This window comes from Lepidothrix coronata, unplaced genomic scaffold (genome assembly GCF_001604755.1).
Source record: "Lepidothrix coronata isolate B3197 unplaced genomic scaffold, Lepidothrix_coronata-1.0 Scaffold137, whole genome shotgun sequence".
Lineage (NCBI taxonomy): Eukaryota > Metazoa > Chordata > Aves > Passeriformes > Pipridae > Lepidothrix > Lepidothrix coronata.
Window position 1 is genome coordinate 1,834,065 of NW_016690317.1, and position 5,681 is coordinate 1,839,745.

Consider the following 5,681-nt stretch of genomic DNA (forward strand, 5'->3'; position numbering starts at 1 on the left):
ACGATACCTGCCCTGTGCCCTGCTGTTCAGGGCTGTTGGCACCATACCTGCCCTGTGCTCTGCTGTTCAGGGCTGCTGGCACGATACCTGCCCTGTGCCCTGCTGCTCAGGGCTGCTGGCACCATACCTGCCCTGTGCTCTGCTGTTCAGGGCTGCTGGCACCATACCTGCCCTGTGCCCTGCTGTTCAGGGCTGTTGGCACCATACCTGCCCTGTGCCCTGCTGTTCAGGGCTGCTGGCACCATACCTGCCCTGTGCTCACCTGGCATCCTGCTGGAAAACAGGGACACTGATGGGACCGTTGGGAATTTGCTCCTGGGCGTCTGAAAATCGTCTCACTGTGTGTTCCAGCCTGGCTGGACGGGGCTGGGAGCAGCCTGGGCTGGTGGGAGGTGGCCCCGCCCGTGCCAGGGGGTGGCACTGGATGGGCTTTAAGGTCCCTTCCAGCCCAGAGCATTCCATGGATCTGTGTTTAGGCTTTTGGAGGTGCATCAGTGCCTCGAGGTGCATCCCAGGGGGGGTCATTCCCGGTCAAGCAGGGCTGGTTCCTGTGTCTCTGTCTCCAGCTGGGTGGTGGTTCCTGTGGCACTGAGGAGATTTGGGCAGCCCTGAGACCTGGTACTGGTTTGGCTTCTGCTTCCTGAGCCCCAGAGAATCCAGGATGGGTTGGGTTGGGAGGGACCTCAAAGCCCATCCAGCTGAGGGTGCCCAGCAATGCCCAGGAGGGAGAGGAGAGGGGGCTGTGTCCTGGCACCCCATTTTGGGGGATGCTGCAGTTTGGGGGGAGCCCTGTGCTGCTCCAGGGCAGGGTTTGGGTGTGCCAGGGTCAGGTTAAAGCTCCCCGGGGTGCAGGGAGGGCACAGCCCCGTCCTGGGGGCTCCAGGGGCTGCTCAAGGATGAATCCTGCACAGGGAGAGGAAAACTTGCTGGAGGATGGGTGGGTGGTGGGTGTTCCTTTCCCTTCTGTGCCTGCCAGCTTCAGGTCATGGAATCCTGGAATGGTCTGGGTTGGAAAGGACCTTAAAGCCCATCCAGTGCCACCCCCTGCCATGGGCAGGGACACCTCCCACCAGCCCAGGGTGCTCCAACCTGGCCTTGGGCACTTCCAGGGCTGGGGCAGCCACAGCTCCTCTGGGCACCCTGTGCCAGGGCCTCCCCACCCTGCCAGGGAAGGATTTCTCCCCAGTATCCCATCTAACCCTGTTCTCTGGCAGTGGGAAGCCATTCCCCCTTGTCCAAAGTCCCTCTCCATCTATTTTCTGTCCCATCCCTCTGTCCCACTCCCACCTGGCACAAGCTTTTATCCTTTGCTTGGGCAGGGAAACCATCAGGTGGGACCCTCCCAGATCTGGGACACTTGGAGCTCAAAGAAACCCTAACCTTGAACAGGCTGGGCTTGAGAAACAAATCCCTTTTCCTACCACAAACCAGCACTGCACTTTTCAGCCCCTGCCACAAAAATTCCTCTCGCTCTGCTGTTCCCTCCTTTGCACTGGAGTTCCTCAGGGAATGGGATCACCTCTTGCATTGCTGCAGCTCCCCCAGCCCAGCCTGTTCTCGCTCTGGGGCTCTTCTGAATTTAGTTTTATTCCCGTTTGCTGCCTTTTAACAGCGGGAAGAGCCGAGACGGTGACAGTAGATGGCACTCTCTCAATCCTGTCGCCCTGTGCTGGCTGGGGAAGGAGCTGGAGGCACGAAAGTGGATTTTAGACGCTGGAAAAGGGGGTGCAGGTGGGCTGTGAGGAGCCACAAAGGCTCTGCTGGCTCTGACATCACCTGGGGGACGAGAAAAACCTGCTTTGGGGGACAGGGATCGATATCTTGGGCTCAAAATCATCTTTGCTGTGTGTGGGGGCACCTCTGCCAGCTCCTGTGGGCAGGACAGGGTGGTAAAAACCCTCTGCTCGTGTCCTTGGGGTGGGTGGAAGGTCCTCCAGCTCTTCCACACATGCTCCTTCCTCGACAGAATTCCTGCAGCACATCCTCCCCAACATTTATATTATCCCCAACATTTCTATTATCCCCAACATTTCTATGATCCCCAACATTTATATTATCCCCCACATTTATATTATCCCCAACATTTATATTATCCCCAATTTCTATGATCCCCAACATTCACATCGTGCTCTTTCCACCAGATTCCTGCCCTTTGTCCTGTTTTCCTGCTTGTTTTCTTTTATTTTCCTTAAAATAGATCAAGCCTCTATCTTCCTCTTCCCCCATAAAATATATTCCATCTTCATCTCCCGTGGAAAAGACACTTCAGCCCATCATTAACGATTTTCCATTTGTTTTTTTTTGTAGCAATCCCAAAAATGCACTTTTACATCCCTGTGCAACCCCCTCAGCTTGTGTTTTACACCCTTTTCCTGCTTATTCTGCATTTATTCCCAGCCATTTCCCAGAGAAAAGTGCAAGTGAAAAACTCTTCAGTGAATCAGGAGGTGTGAGCAATTAATCAGCACAGTTTTATCTCAAAAAAAAAAAACAACCCAATTCAGCACCACCATTAACTATTGTGAGGGAAAAGCTGCTGATAAATGGGCTGGTTGGTTAAACTTGTTTTTTAACACCCTTTAAAACTCTCTCAGAGGTTTTCAGCCCTGGGTTTACACTGAGTTTTTTATTTGCTGTGGAGGAAAGGAGCTCTTGGGGGACTCTTCAAATAACTCCTTAGAGCAACAATTTCCCTTCCCAGCCTGTTGCTTCCTCGTGGAAATGCTGAAAATGAGGGGAATCCTCCCTTCCCTCAGCTAAATCGCTGATAATCCCTTAAAATCGTCAGTGTTAACGTTCCATTTGCTTTGTTGCTTTCAGCAAGGGGTGAAATCCGAGATTTCCTGAGGGCTGAAACTGGAATTTGCTGAGACAAAGTGGCAGCAGTGAAACACTTTTATTGGGAGGTGAGAGAACATTGTGGGCTTTTTGTCACTTGTTTTGGAGCATCTTTTGCACCCTCACAAGGGAAAAAATTCCTCTGGGAGGTGGAAAAGCTGAAGGAAGGAGGAAATGAAGCCAAAGTGTGCCCTGCAAGGGGATGCTCTCCAATCATCTGGCAGAGAAAAGGAATTTAGTTAATGGGAAGAGCAGCTTTGCTCCTGAGGGACCTTCAAGGACACAGTGAAAGGGATGTTCTGCCCCAGGCATTTTATCAGCTGCTTTCCCTCCCCAGCTCTTCCAGGAGGGTCCTGGAACACCCCCCTGGGAATGTTTGATGCTGGGGAGGGAGCTGGGAACACAGCGGGGGCAGTTCAGGGCTGGGTTTTTGGTGGATCTGGTTGCTCTCTAATTACACAGCAAAAATGGAAAGGCTGTGTCTGCACAGGCTGTAATCTGGCAGGAGATCTGAGGGCATTTGGAATCATGGACTGGTTGGGGTTGGAAGAGACCTTAAAAGATCACCTTGTTCCACTCGACACCTCCCACTAGATTTCCCCCTGGAATGATATGGCATGTTCCTCCTGAGGTGCCAGAGATGTGTATTCCACTAAAATCCACTCTAAATTAGCTTTATAAGATCTCAGATTATCTGGAGGTTCCTTCTTTGCCTCCTGACTCTGCTTCCTGAAGGGGCTGAAAACAGGGGAGTCCTAAACCTGATTTTTCCCTTTTTCCTCCTGTTGTGACTTGTTTTCTCTGTTGCCATTTCTTCTGCTCTGTCCAAGCCCGATCCCAGGCTCCTTTCCAGCCAGTTAATCACTGAAACTCAAGGATGACATGGAGAGGGTTGTGGGGTGATGATGAGGAGAGGGTGGGGTGATGTGGGGGAGATGCTGCCCTGAGTTCCTGGTTGATGAGACTTGGTGGCTGCAGCCAACATTCCTCAGGAGCACTGAGCTCTGAGCCCACTGGAATGGACATTCCCTGTCTCTCACAGCTTCCAGAACATCTGGAACCTCAATCCCAATGCAAAAAGTACTGTAGCCCTTGATGCAGTAATCAGATTCCACGGAAAAACTCCCAAGCTAAATCAATCCAGGCTTCCCAAGCCCAGGGCCTGTTATCTCCCACCCCTTGAGAAGGGTTTTCCAATAAAAGAGAGGTGTTTTCCAATAAAAGAGAGGTGTTTTCCAGTAAAATGTCCTGTTCAAAAACTGCTTTTTCTGTTGTGTAATGTCCCACCCTGGTGCTGCAGCTTCAGCAGAGCGTGTCAACACACGTGTACACATATATTTATAAATTTGTGTGGAAGGTGGTTATTCAGCCCTGCACCTCAGGGATAGTTTTATGCCATCCTTTCCTACATATCCTTAACATTCCAGGGATGTGGATGAACAACTTCAGTACAGACTTGCTGCAGTAAATTCATTTTTAATGAATTTACATGGGCTGGGTTGTTCTTCTCCCTGCTCTGCCCTCACGTGTAAACTTTGCAAAAACCTCTCCACTGGACCCAAAAACTGGGAGTTAAAGTGGCAGAAAAAAGTGGGAATTCCTTTGCAAATCATCCCAGGAGAGGACACGATGCTGGGGAAGTGTCTGAGCTCTGTGACAGCTCCCACTGGAGCCCTGGGAACTCCTTCTGGGGACTTGAATCAGCTGCAAATCACACTCTGAGCCAAATCCTGCAGCTCCTTAATGGTGGGAGCATCCCTTAATAACTCCTGGATCCTCTGGAATCCTGGGTCAGTTGGTTGTTCACTGGTTATTCAGGATGCACCCCTGTTATCAGTGGTGCCTAAATGTCATATATCCATTATCCAAATCCCTTCACCATTTTACATGGTCAGGGCAATTGGTGCCATCCTTCTGTGCATTTTTAATCTTCATATTCTGCATTTAGGCCGTCGTGCAAGGAGATAGAGAATGAATTGAAGGGAGGGCTGGGGTTTTATCTCTGTATATTTGATTTTGGGCCTGTTTTACACTCGGAGCTGTCCCTGCCTGTTTATTCCTCCCAGCATTTGTTTCTGTGGCTGAAAGGACTGAATTGATGGCCCACAATTATCTGTCGCTGGCAGAGATCAAAAACTGCTGCGTGGAGCCCTTTGCTCTCACCTTGGGGACAGAGAGGAGCCAGACAGGAATCACCTGATTGATCCCACTCTGCTCCAGCCACTCCAGCACCCCCGGGAACGTGGTCCCTTTGTGCTGCCTCAGCAGAGTGGGCAGCGATTCCCTTGGAAAATATCTGTACAGGGATAAAAAAGCAGCTTCCTGACGCTTCCCTGCTCTGGTTTGAAGGTTCTGTCCACGCGTGGAAGCGACAGAAATTTGAATTTCTCTCAGAGTTCTCACAGTTTTTGCTCTTCAGCAGCTTCACCTTTGCTGCAGGTTTGGGGGGGCTCTGCAGGTCCCCAGGCAGGAATCCATGGATTGGAAAATCAGGGAATGGATGAGGAGCTGGGCTGGGGAGCTCAGCCAGTGCCCAGAGCAAGGGGCAAGCCAAGGGCATCCCATCCCATTGACTGGGAGGGGGAAGAGCTCAGGAATCTGCTGCAGTGGCAGGACTGGCTCAGTGGGCAGAATTCTCCTTTCACTGGACAGTTTGTAAAATAATACAATTAATTGGGGTGGTTTAACCTTCTTCCCTGACACACCAGAGCTCAGGGGAGAGCTGCTTAATGCAAAAAAACCCCTTCTTAATGAAAAAAACACCCCTTCTTAATGCAAAATCCCCACTTCTTAATGCAAAAACCCCACTTCTTAATGCAAAAACCCCATTTCTTAATGCAAAA